Source organism: Chiloscyllium plagiosum, unplaced genomic scaffold (genome assembly GCF_037043375.1).
Source record: "Chiloscyllium plagiosum isolate Xiang-an unplaced genomic scaffold, Cpla_swu_hap1 HiC_scaffold_18, whole genome shotgun sequence".
NCBI classification, from domain to species: Eukaryota; Metazoa; Chordata; class Chondrichthyes; order Orectolobiformes; family Hemiscylliidae; genus Chiloscyllium; species Chiloscyllium plagiosum.
In genome coordinates this window covers 100729593-100743397 of record NW_028270156.1, presented here as the reverse complement: position 1 = coordinate 100743397, position 13805 = coordinate 100729593, and the positions used below count along the sequence as shown (strand labels likewise).

Below are 13805 nucleotides of genomic sequence, written 5' to 3'. Positions count from 1 at the left end.
GGGTAATTGTCAATTTCACTTCACGAAACAGCATACTTACCAGAATCTCTCATTAGCTGACAGACGTCATCTGTAAAAATGCAAAATTCCTTTATCGGCTGTAATGCTGTTACTGTTGCCCTGAGTTGGTGAAAGGTTGGCCTTCATTACCTTTTTCTTCGCCTTTATGTCAATGAGCAGCCATGGTGAATGGAGAATTTCATGTTTGTCTCCCTTTGTCTCTCTGTACTATCTCACTCTCTTCTACATTTTCACACTCTCTGTCTGTCAATATCCCTCGTTTTTCATTTCTATTCTTGGAAAAGTGTTAAAATAGAAGGCTGTTCCGTGGCTTTCTCCGCCCCCCGCCCCCCGACCAGAGTGTGTCGAACTGGGCTCATAGTCTCCAAGTAATGTCTGTGTTACTTAGGTCTGAGATCAGGTGACATTTGTTCACTGAAAACGTAATGAGCTTTTACAATTCTAAATAGTATTCATAATAGACCAGAATAAAAAAAAACAGTTTCACTCCAATTATAGGATTTCTATGATGCCATTGCCGTTTGCCTAAAATCAACGAATGGTGACAGCAGACAATGAGAGCCATACCATATGAAACTCATACCAAGAGACCAGAGTAATTGTGGTGAATCTACCAGGAGTCGTGTGTGAGTCGATGTGAACAGTAGGCAGTAAGGGCTAAACCATTAGCACTGACATTGATCCTTGTACCAACAGCTTCTCACTCACTTTCCGCCTCATTCATCCCAGTCATCATTGACTTTCAGTTTATCCGACTTTCCCTTCGAAACTTTACACTATTTCCGGATCACTTTCCGGTGTCCACGAGGAAACTGCAGCTTTTTCAAACGAAATTCTGGAGAATGCACGTCACTCTTTGGGATAGGCTTCACTGCCCAACCATAATTACTCAAGAGATTGAGATGGTAAGTTACTTTACTTCGTCCTCAAAGTGCTCAATACAATGATACAGCCATGATGTCGATAGGGAGGGAGTTCAAGAATTAGACATAGCGACATTGAATGAACAGCGAGATAGTTTCAGCTCAGAAAGGCAAGATTCTTAGAGGGGATTTGCAGTGACAATTTATTCGTGTATGTGCTGCCATGGCAGCCAGAGGATGTGATGGAGGCTCATACAATTGCAACATTTAAGAGGCATTTGAAATGGTATATGAGTAGGAAGGATTTGGATGGATATGGGCCGTGTGCTGGCAAGAGGGACCAAATTGGGTTGGGATTTCCGGTCAGCATGGGCAGGTTTGAACGAAGTGTCTGTTTCCCTGCAGTACATCTCTATGACTCCATAATTCCAGTTGGACCTGATCAATCACTGGATTCCTTCTGGCAGAACCGGGTCTGTGCTCTCTGTGGAAGCAGAAAATGGTTTTCATTCAGATTAGCCACAAGAAGTGGAGAAATAAATCTTCATTTCCTGACTTGGAATTTTATCCAGGCCTGGGCGATTCAAACCCTGACTCTGAAGCAGGGACTCCGCTGAAGTTGGCAATAACCCTTTCGACCGAACCTGTACAAACTCTTGTGCCTATCGTTCTTTGTCCCCACATTTTGAATCACCGGTCCTTGCCATGGGTGGTGAAGGATATAACTACTGCCTCGCAGAAAAACCGTGGGGTCGGAGACCCGATCGATCTGTCATGCAGCGGGGATTGCATTGCTCAGAACAGACGTGTTTGCTGTGTGGGACTGAAATTGAGCTCGATCACACACAGATACGGTGTAACAGCTGCCAGCAGATGTGGAGATGGTTGGGACGGTTTCATTCGCACTCTGGGAAAAAGACTGGTTCCTAAATTCAGGGGAGCTAAGTGTCACAGATAGAAAGCTGAAAATTGGTTTGGGAACGATATGAGTCATGACCGAATGGCGGGCAGAGCAGATGGGCTGAAAGCTCTAACTGTCCTCCGATGCCATCTGGTCTCTGGCCATCCAGTATCTAAGGAAATAGAAACAGAGTTAATCGTGCATTTCGAAGTCCTCCTCTCATAACTCGGCGAGGTGAGAGATGGAACAGATCTGCTATTAAATTTTGAGACTGGGAGAATGTTTGGAGACGAAGTAATAAAAGATAAACTGAGTATAAAGTTGAGAGTCAGGAGATATTCAATAAAAAAGGTAGACGGAGATGGATATGGAGAAATAAGTGTCATTGGTCTTGAAGATTTAATTCGGTTTTCCATTCCAAGATTCTACCAGACCTGCTGAGATTTTCCCGCAATTTCTTTTGTTGGTACTGAAACAGAAGGGAGAAGTGCGATCCTGGACCAATCAGCTATAAAGCTCTGTGGACGTTTGAATTCCCTGTTCGAACAAATCACTTCTGACCCACACGGAAACCTCACTCTCCTGCCTCATCCCCACCTCTGTTACTGACAATAAGCTGTTTATGACGTAAACCTATATGGGTACACAACAGCATCATTTACCGAGTGAATTGGGAAAATTTCAGGGAGAGTTCCATTCGGTTTCCATCAGAGCATTCTCATTCAGTTAATTATATTACAGCACCATTTGACATGCAGCTGTCACTGTCATGTGGCCATTCGCATTCGACGTCTCTGGACATTTTGGTTGGGGCACGTTTGGAATGTTAACTCACGTTTTGGAAGGAACATCGTTTAAAGCATATTCGGCTGAACTGATCACCTTGTCTCTTGCACCTTCAGTACAGTGGAGACAGTTTTCACTCAGAAACCAAGAGATGATCAAAAACGGAGGAAAAAATGTGTCAACAAAACCTGCCTCAGTGAGCGAATTCGCTCTTGCAATATTAATGGAGAGCGGCAAACCGATTAGCAAACAACAGCGCCCTGCGTGGGTCTCGACCCCACATCATTGAGATTAAAGGTCTCAAGCTCTACCGACTGAGCGAACCAGGACAGGCTTGTTGTTGGTTAATTTATGATTTCATACTGAGTTTAATTCAGCTGACACGGCAATTTTAAAAAATCTCATGCATTCCGCCCCATTGCAAATAACATTTTTCAAGTCTTTCAATTCTCAGATTTATTCCTTCAGACCATTACAATCCATTTAGGCCTTGCCACGGGATTTACGATTCTCTGTTAATATTTTCATATTTTGACCCTGATCCTTAGGTCGCCGAAGTGATTCCCAGACAATCTGGCAGACTGCAAATCAATCGGGAAAATACCTCAGGGAATCCCATCTGCTGAAGAGACAGAGTCCTCACCATCAACACTTTCTTTGTTCTACCTGCCTACAAAGTTTACCACTTCTAATATTCGAGACAGGAATTCTGATTATAAAATGTTTTAAAAACAGGAACAATCTTCTGAAGCCATTTCCAATTTGAAATAGATTTTGTTTACCCTTTCACACCGTAACAGCCGTTCCTGAGGAAGGAGTTTCCATGAGCTGTGTCCCAGGTCTGGGCAGGAAGCCACTGATTGAAACGGCTGTGGCCCCTTTCTGTTGGCAGCGGGGGCTTGTAGAGAGTGGGGTCACATTCTGCTGCACGTGACCGTTTCGCTCACAGCGGACTCAGGGTCAATCATGGATGAGTTCTCATGGTTGTATTGTCAGTACATGGTCGGTCTCAATACATAGAGTCATAGAGTCATCGAGTCATAGAGATGTACAGCTCTGTGCTATTTTTGGGCTAGGAGAACCAACATTTCAGCCAAATGCTCTGACCATTTGAGACACAGCAACTGGCAGCAAAATTGTGCGTCTACACATCCAAATGCACAGTGCTCGAGAGGATGTGGACAGCAGTAGTTCTCATTATTTTAAGAATCAGTTGCTCATGTACCCGTGTTTACCGCAGAGAGGGTGGGAGAGCCGAGGAGGTACAAACACACTCATAAAACAATATCAGGACCTGTGAAGTTCTGTCATAAAAAGCTGCCTGCATTTGTTCTATTGCAAAGTTGGGTTTCAAACCCACGACGCAATAGAGACTGGACCCTAAACCCAGCACATGAAACCTCTCTGGATTCGTGATGCTGGAAAAGCATAGCAGTTCAGGCAGCATCCGAGAAGCAGTAAAATCGACATTTTAGGCAAAAGTCCTTCATCAGGAATACAGGGTTTCACCGGAAAAGTCGATTTGACTGCTCCTCGGATGCTGCCTGAACTGCTGCGCTCTTCAGCACCACTAATCCAGAATCTGGTCTCCAGCATCTGCATTCATTGTTTTTACCTACATTAAACCACTCGGCGACGCTCCCTGACGATAACTAAGCGCCAAACCTATCAAGACTAATGTTTCAGCATCGCGTCACTTCAGGCAATTTCCCCTGGCACTTTCTATGAATACCTTCGCATAATTAAAAAAAAAATTACAACGATTTGAAAGGTTTACACGGTGTGGACATCAGTGAGAAGCTTAATATTCTTCGACAGTTTTCCCCGGAGCTTCAGGCCTGAGGGATGTCCTTGGAAATGTTTATAAAATCATGAGGTAGACGAGCAGAGAACATAGTCAATCTACACTTTTTCAGAGGTCACGTGAGTTTAAAGCGAGATAGCATAGGTTTAATGTGAGAGCAGTACAATTTGTAAGGGATGTGAGCGACACTTGTTTTTAATGCAGACTTTCTTGTGCGTGTGGAATAAATTGCCACATTTAGTGGCAGAGTTTGGTGCACTCACAACACTTCAAAGGCATCTAATGGGTATGCAGACAGGAAGTGTTCGGAGAGATAAGGGACAAATATTGGCAAATATGTTTAGATTAGTTACGGTCATCTGTTCAGCAGGTGCAAGTTGGATAGGAAGGTTTGCTTCTGTGCTCGGCAATTCTGTGACACTCCAGTACCTGACAACAGTTTCAATAGACCACTTGCAAAAACGCATGCTGTTTGTTACTAAGTCAGCGTGTTTGAATTTTATTTTTTCTTGAAGCGTAATGTTTTGAAATGACACAGAGAGAAACGTTTTCCAGACATTTACAGACAATGACCATTCTCCTTGATACATTCCCAAGTTCTCCATCAAATAATTTCGTTGACTAAAAAAAAACTCCCAAATGGTGTTATCCCCTCAACTCTCCAGAGAATCCAAAAACTGACAGCTCTTAACGTGGACCAGGTGCAAACCTCGAAAGGCAGAGTCATTATCAGACACACAAACTCATTACTTCTGTCTGTGAGGAAGTGCGAGACGTGTACATCAAGAACTGCCCACACAAATAGTACCCAAACAATTCCAAACGGAGCTTCCCGACATTCTGGAGATTTAGTGCATTGCCAAGTAACAGAAAGTGCTCAAGTAACATAAAACATAACAGAAAAATGTACCATGCAAAGTGAATATTACCAATTATATTCTCGATTAAATTAGGTCAACAAAGCGCTGGTGCCTCCATCTGATCGAACGAGCTAATCTCCAGCCTCCCTCACCAGAACAGTAATGAAGGAAATGAGAGAAATATAACAAAGTTTCACGTTGCGATTGCCCACCTTTTAGCCACAACAATAAAAAACGAGGGAGCAGATTCAGTGCAGGATCTGGCTTCACAACAGCGGTGAACTAACGACGTCCACTCACTTTCAGGGAAAACTGTGAACAACTCACCTTGTCCAGAATATGAATACACAGCGCGGGCTGTTAAGTTCCCATATTCTACTGCTGCCCCGATATTCATACGAAAATGTGCATTTCAAAGAGAGCGTTTGTCGCTGTGGAATGACAGTGGCAGCTGTTTCCCCTCGCTCTTACTGCCGCGCTTGGTAATGTAGGGGCTGGTATTCTCATTTCACACGCGGTAGTTGAGTGTGCAATTCTCTGTTGTGGAAAAGCGGAGTGTTTTGGAGCAGAAAGATGTGAAGTTCGGATGCTTCTGGAGTTCTTGTTGAAAGGTTCGGTGACGCGAGGAAGATGGTTTGCAGACTTTTCCTCGCCTGTCTGCGTGACATTCTCAGCGCTGCAGAGGTTCCTGTGAAGCGGTGCACTCATGTTTTGGTACGAATTCATTTGGTTTCATTCCCGCTGCTTCCGTTTGTTGGGATTGCAGATTGGATGGAATCCGTGGATGAGTGCCCTGCTTCCAGGAATTGTCTGGCTTTCTTCTGCTTGCCCTGTCCTATTATTGTTGTGCTATTCGAGTCGAATGTGTCGCCCTTGCCATTTGTACGTATTGCTGCTAGGGACTGCTGGACTGACGTCCACACAAATTCTTTGCCAAGAACCAATATCCACACACCTTCATTCGCAGATGCATGGCACACAAAGTTCGCAACGAGGATATGCTTTGAGGTAATTTTTAAATCATGCTTCCCTGTATTAAAAACAAATTCTGGAAAACGATATCCAGAGTCCTCCGAACACTCGGACTTATGACTGCACAGAAACCGAGAGCCTCACTCAGACAACAACTCACGAGAAAACAAGGCCCAATACGCATCATGTGCAAGTCAAACGTGGTTAACGAGATTCCACGCAGGGACTGCACGAAACACGACATAGGAGAAAGAGGCTGACAATTAGAGAGCTGCATTCATAATTTCATCTGGACTGTAAACGCCTCGGACAGCTGTTCCTTGCAGTTATGCACAGAATATTGAATGTCTCTCATTCCAGGGCTTGGAACTCGGGTGATATGACCGTCTGCAACACTGGTTACTTCCTTGTGTGAGGTAACTCCTGATGGAACACATGGAACACTCTATTGCTCATTGAGAAATATATCCAACATAGGAGCTCATAGCAGCATTTCTGTTGTCTTTCTGATGCTGTCCCTGACATGCCCTGTGGCACAGCACTTATTCTATGTTTCCTGAAGATTCTGCACATGCTTCCATGATCGTATTATGGGCAGTAATCTGCATTTTCGCTTCAATAACGGGTGTGTGAAGCGGAGGTCCACCATTCTCGATGCTATTTTTTCTCTTCTTATGCGCAACTGCAATACAGTAAAGGATCGATTAATATTGTAAGATGATATACAGAGGCCTGTGAAATATCGAAGTTTTAATGACATTTATGCAATGGTTAGAGATTACCTTGATTCAGGAAATAAGGATGTAAAGTCTGTTTGGCTGGAGTTGAGGAACAGTGAGGAATGAACTCACAAGCATGTGTAGTTTACAAGCCCACTCGCAGTAACCACAAAGCGAAATAAATCGTACGAGGAAAAAATATTGCGTGTGAGTGACAAAAATGGCAATAGTCATGCGTGATCTTAACTTCCCATCTAAAACTCTCGGTTCCATTGTAAAAACGTTTGGAGAACCATCATCAAAAAAACCCACATGTCCCATAAAACATCACGAGGGCTATCTGGGTAATTGATTACTCTACTGGTGACTTAATTTTCTATTTTCTTGGAAACCATCTCTTTAATTGTGAGCATCAGAAAAGGTTTTCTTTTGCCAGCAAGAAATAAATACGTGATTAACCTTTGTTCGTTTCATATATAAGAACACTGTGACTCCTCTGCACTGCACATCTTTTGTCGATTTTAATAGTAGCATGTCTTTTGATTCTTCCCCACAAAATATATGACCTCGCATTCCCTACATGAAACTGCATCTGCCAAGAATACTCCAATTGTTGGAGGGAATCCTGAAGAACAGAATGTACATGTATTTGGAAAGGCAAGGACTGAATCGGGATAGTTAACATGGCTTTGTGCGTGCGAAATCATGTCTCACAAACTTGATTGAATTTGTTTAAGAAGTAACAAAGAAGATTGATGAGGGCAGAGCAGTAAATGTGATCTATATGGACTTCAGTAAGGCGTTCAACAATGTTCCCCATGGGAGACGGATTGGCAAGGTTAGGTCTCATGTAACAGCAGTGGACCAAACACCGACCCTTGTGGTACGTCGCCAGTACCTGGACACCAAGAAGAACATGTTCCATCAACTATAACACTGTTTTCTATTGGCAAGCCAATTACTGATCAAAGCTGCCATCTCTCCCACAATCCATTCCACTGCATTTTTTATAATAGCCTATTGTGGGGAGCTTTATCGTACAACTTTCTGAAACCCATATACACCACGTCAACCGGTTTCCTGTCATCTCCCTGTTTGGTGACTTTGTCAAAAAAGGCAATACGATTCGTTGGAAAGGCCTACGCATCACAAAACCGTGCTGACTGTCCCTGATCAGATTATTCTTTTCTAGATGGTCATAAAGCCTATCTATAATAACCTTTTCCAACACGTTACTGACAACTGCAGTGAGACTCACAGGTCTGTAATTACCAGGGTTGTCTCTACGACACTTTTTGAACACGGGAACAACATATGCTATGCTCCATTTCACAGGCACTATTCCTGTAGACAACGGTGATTTGACGATCGATGCCAAAGGCTCATCAATTTCTTTCCTTGCTTCCCAGAGGATACTGGGACAGATCCCATACGCCCCAGGTGACTTGTCTGTTATCACACTCTACAGCATGTCTTTAATATAATGCTTGTGAAACTCAATATCGACTACTCTAGACGCAAGTACCTCAGTATATTACTCGCCAAAATTTTCATTTTCTATAGCGAACACTGTCGAAAAATATTTATTTAGCGCTTTCCCTATCTCCTCTGACTCCACACACAACTTCCCACTGTTATCCTTGATTGTCCCAAATTTAACTCTCGTCATTCTTTTATTCCAGACATACCGATGGAAAGCCTTAGGGTTAACCCTGATACTATCTGCCAACAACTTCTCATGTCTCCCCCGGCTCTTCTCACCTCTCTTTTTAGATCTTTCCTGATGTCGTTGGAACCCTCGAGCGCTCTAACTGAGTTTTCACATTTTGTCCTAACATAAGACTTCTTGTTCTTCTTCACCAGGGATTCCACTTCCTTAGTAAATCACGGCTCACGCGTTCTATATCTTCCTCCGTGCCTGACAGGTACATACTTACCTAGGACACACAGGAGCTTTTCCTTGAATAAGCTCCACATTTTAATGTGCTCACCACCTGCAGTTTCCTACCCCATTCTACGCTTCCTAAATCTTACCTCATTGCATCGCAATTTACCTTCAACCAGCTAAACTCTTGCTCCGTGGAGTACACCTATCCCTTTCAATCACGAAAGTAAACCTGAGAGAATTGTGATCGCTGTCTCGAAAGTGCTCACCTGCTTCTGAATCTAAAACATGGCCAGGCTTATTACCCAGTACTAAATCGAAAGTGGCTTCGTCCCTTGAAGGCATGTCTACATACTGTGTCAGGAAGCCCTCCTGACACAGTATTTGACGATTTGGATTTTGTCTTGAGTGTTCCAGAGTTTTTCGTTGTCCCAGAGTCCAGATGAAGTTTGCATTCCTCACGTACGTGAGCGAGAATTCTTTCAATGTCTCAGATCAGTTCCTGTCCCGAGAACATCAGAGTCAATGTCCCGTCCTCCACTCGTTCCGACATTTCACACTTCTTCATCCTCCTCTGATTCCATTTCCCAAAGAGTTTCTCAAGATTTCCAAAGCTGGAGCCTAAATTATATGGTTTGCTTCTTAAACATTTTTCCAACTGCCAACTGACAATATTTTCACAGTATCTCTTCACAATCGTCTGGCTTGCACCATGTCCAGTGATGAGAAGTCCCGTTTGGTGGAGAGATTCCCGAGGCTGGTGAATTTCACTTTGGAACAAAGATGGTTAAGTGGCAATTTCCTGCGGTTGTTTGTAATGATGGGAGAGGGAGCGGTGGGGAATGAGCACTTTGACGATCAGGAGGAAGGGTTGCCACTGACCCGAGTCAGAGAACAGTGGACAGGGATTAAAGGAATCTAATGAAAAGCAGCACTTCTGCTCAGGACGTTCAATAACAGCTGCAGAAACCCGATGTGCCGAGCAGTGTATCTGGAAAGAGAAACAGAGATAATGTTTTAAATATGGAACATTTCTGATGAAGAACTCGAGTAACCCAAGACTAATCAAATTATCGGCCTGGTTTGCAAAATAGGTTTTCTGAACTTTGAGCGAAAGTTGTTCTAGCAGGAAAGCATCCTTAACGTAGTCAGCAGGATTCGAACCTACGTGGGAAAACCCCAATGGATTTCTAATCCATCGCCTTAACCACTCGGCCATGACTACAGAGAGCGCGGCCGGCTTGAGCATTGACCAAATCAGCCGTGATCTCATTGAAAGCTCTCGCTGACTTGATGAGCTAAATGCTTCCATCTCCTTTCATACCTTTGCTGTCATTTGTAAGGTGCGAGATACCAATGTAAAAGAAGAAAAGCACAAAGGTAGGAAAAGATATTTGCAGCCAAACTGAGTCAAAATTATTTATTGAAAGGAAACGAATACTTGGCAATTTGCTAGATCGCTTTGCGAACATGACCAGCAGAGGGAAGCAAGGGAGCGATTGATCTGAGAATTCGTGGAACTGAAGCAAACAAAGGTTAGTGACATATTCGTTTCATTTTCTGGCGAACGAAATGGTCTTTCCTGATGGTTACAATGAAAGAGATGGTTCCCAATAAAAGACAAAGATTAAGTCGCATCTAGATATATATCAATGTGACACGATTCATTTTCAGTCCCTAATTACCCCAGAGATGGAGGGGGTGAGTTACTTTTCTTCACTCTTCAACTCCTCAGCACGGAGGTACAGACATGAAACCGCTAGAGATGGAGTTCTTGAATTGGGAACCAGCGACACTGAAGGAACTAGGCAAAAGTGAGGACTGCAGATACTGGAAACCAGCTCTTAGATCTGAGTGATGCTGGAAAAGCACAGCAGGTCAGGCAGCATCCGAAGAGCAGGCAAGTCGACCTTTCTACTGCCAGTCTTGCTGCGTTCCACAAACAATTTTCGTTTTTGGCTCAGATTTCCTGAAACTGCAGCGATTTGTTTTATGTTCACCTTCATAATGTTTTGGACAAAACCAATGACCTGCCAGCATCGGAAAATCGGCAGAAGTACTGGTACACCGATATGTTTGCTGAACAATACAACCATTCCATGAACGGGAATACGATCGGGGCCACGGTGCTGAGAGTACCGAATCCTCACAAGTAAATAACAAGACAAGGCGATAGAGACTATAGTATTTGGTGTAAATAAAACACCCTTTCTGAACATTTCCGTTGCAGATTATTTTCAACTTGTCTTCGAAGATTTACAAAGTGGGAAAAGGCCATTCCGTCTGTGTGCATTGCGGCTAATCAGAGAGCCATTTATTCTAGTCGCAGTTTCCAACTTTGGCCCAAAGTCTCGTGTGTTCTAATGTTTCCAGGGCAAATGACAATGAGGTTATGCTATGTTCTTAAATGGCACAATAACGGGGCAGAAGTATGACACTTCCACAACGAATTGTAAGTCTTTTGAGGAACTCATGCTCATTTTCACCCACAGAGGGAGACACACAGTAAGATACCCCCAAACTGGCGGAGGTGTCCGTTGTGGAGAGCTGGAATTTGAAATGGACAATAGGAAGTTTTAAATGCGGAAGCACAGAGGCGACGTCCCGCCAGGACGACAAAGGGGAGCGTCAACGTAGACCACGGTTAAAAGCAAAACATTCCCCTCAAGCCAGGTAGGACTCGAACCTACAATCTTCTGATCCGAACTCAGACGCGTTATCCAATATGCCACTGACCCAGGAGGCAAACCCCGTGTTGGCAGAATGTCGATATGTAATGCCATGGACTTTCACGGAATCAGAATTAAAAAGGTGAACAAGCAGCGAAGATAATCACCAACACTGCTTCACTTCGAAGTTTCCAATTTGTGAAAAAGTGCCTTTCACTGGCAAAGGAGAAACATTTGTCCTCAGCTGTCTGCTTCAGGGTCGCCTCCTTCTCTGCTGGAAGTTTCCATCGTTTTATTCACGGTCACAACGCGATTTCATGATCCACTCCAGTGAAAAAGTGTCATGGTGTCGTCCAAGCAAGACACTGCAGATACTCAGCGAGAGACCTCCGGTCATTTCGAGGTCTGGATGTGGAATTAGACGAGATGCGTGACAACTTTTATTGGCGCCGCCACTTCACTGCAAATTAGCGGCTCAAAACGAGCCGTTGTTAGCATCAGCTTGATTTGTACCTTCCCGCAGTGCATTTGCTAAACAACATCAGATAGATCCCATCCGGCCCAGCTGACTTATCTATTTTCACACTCTGCAGTATTTCTAATATCTCTTCCTTGTGAACCCCAATCTCTTCTAGTCTAGACGCAAGTATCTTTGTACCTTCCTCGCCAACATTTTCATTTTCTATAGCGAACACTGTCGAAAAATATTTATTTAGTGCTTCCCCTATCTCCTCTTACTCCACACACAACTTCTCACTATTATCCTTGATTGTCTCAAATTTAACTCTCGTCATTCTTTTATTCCTGACAAACCTATGGAAAGCCTTAGGGTTAACCCTGAATCTATCTGCCAACAACTTCTCATGTCTCCCCCTGGCTCTTATCAGCTCTCTTTTTAGGTCTTTCCTGATGTCGTTGGAACCCTCGAGCGCTCTAACTGAGTTTTCACATTTTGTCCTAACATAAGACTTCTTGTTCTTCTTGACCAGGGATTCCACTTCCTTAGTAAACCACGGCTCACGCGTTCTATATCTTCCTCCGTGCCTGACAGGTACATACTTTTCCAGGACACACAGGAGCTTTTCCTTAAATAAGCTCCACATTTTAATGTGCTCACCCCCTGCAGTTTCCTACCCCATTTACGCTTCCTAAATCTTACCTCATTGCATCGTAATTTCCCTTCCACCAGCTGAACCTTTTGCTACGTGGAGTAGAACTATCCCTTTCAATCACGAAAGTAAACCTGAGAGAATTGTGATCGCTGTCTCCAAAGTGCTCACCTCCTTCCGAATCTAAAACCTAGCCAGGCTCGTTACCCAGTACTAAATCGAAAGTGGCTTCGTCCCTTGAAGGCATGTCTACATACTGTGTCAGGAAGCCCTCCTGCACACACTGGGCAAAAATTGACCCATCTATAGTACTCGTACTGTCGTGATCCCAGTCAATATTTGGATTTTGTCTTGAGCGTTCCAGAGTTTTTCATTGTCCCAGAGTCCAGATGAAGTTTGCATTCCTCACGTACGTGAGCGAGAATTCTTTCAATGTCTCAGATCAGTTCCTGTCCGAGAACATCAGAGTCAATGTCCCGTCCTCTACTCGGTCCGACAGTTCACACTTCTTCATCTTCCTCTGATTCCATTTCCCACAGAGTTTCTCAAGATTTTCAAAGCTGGAGCCTAAATTATATGGTTTGCTTCTTAAACATTTTTCCAACTGCCAACTGACAATATTTTCATAGTATCTCTTCACAATCGTCTGGCTTGCACCATGTCCATGGATGAGAAGTCCCGTTTGGTGGAGAGATTCCCGAGGCTGGTGAATTTCACTTTGGAACAAAGATGGTTAAGTGGCAATTTCCTGCGGTTGTTTGTAATGATGGGAGAGGGAGCGGTGGGGAATGAGCACTTTGACGATCAGGAGGAAGGGTTGCCACTGACCCGAGTCAGAGAACAGAGGACAGGGATTAAAGGAATCTAATGAAAAGCAGCACTTCTGCTTAGGACGTTCAATAACAGCTGCAGAACCCGATGTGTCTAGCAGTGTATCCAGAAAGAGAAACAGAGATAATGTTTTAAATATGGAACATTTCTGATGAAGAACTCGAGTTTCCCAAGTCTAATCAAATTACCGGCCTGGTTTGCAAAATAGGTTTTCTGAACTTTGAGCGAAAGTTGTTCTAGCAGGAAAGCATTCGTAACGTAGTCAGTAGGCTTCGAACCTACGTGGGGAAACCCCAATGGATTTCTTATCCATCTGCCTTAACCACTCGGCCATGACTACAGACAGCGCAGCCGGCGTGAGCATTGACCAAATCAGCCGTGATCT

General features: G+C 43.8%; 1 non-coding gene across 1 annotated transcript; it reads right to left on the bottom strand.

Moving 5' to 3' along the window:
* Window positions 1-9954: 9954 nt before the first annotated feature.
* On the bottom strand, window positions 9955-10036 carry trnas-aga (transfer RNA serine (anticodon AGA)). Its single transcript has one exon. It is a non-coding gene; the product is annotated as a tRNA-Ser (tRNA).
* Between the last annotated feature and the right edge of the window lie 3769 nt (window positions 10037-13805).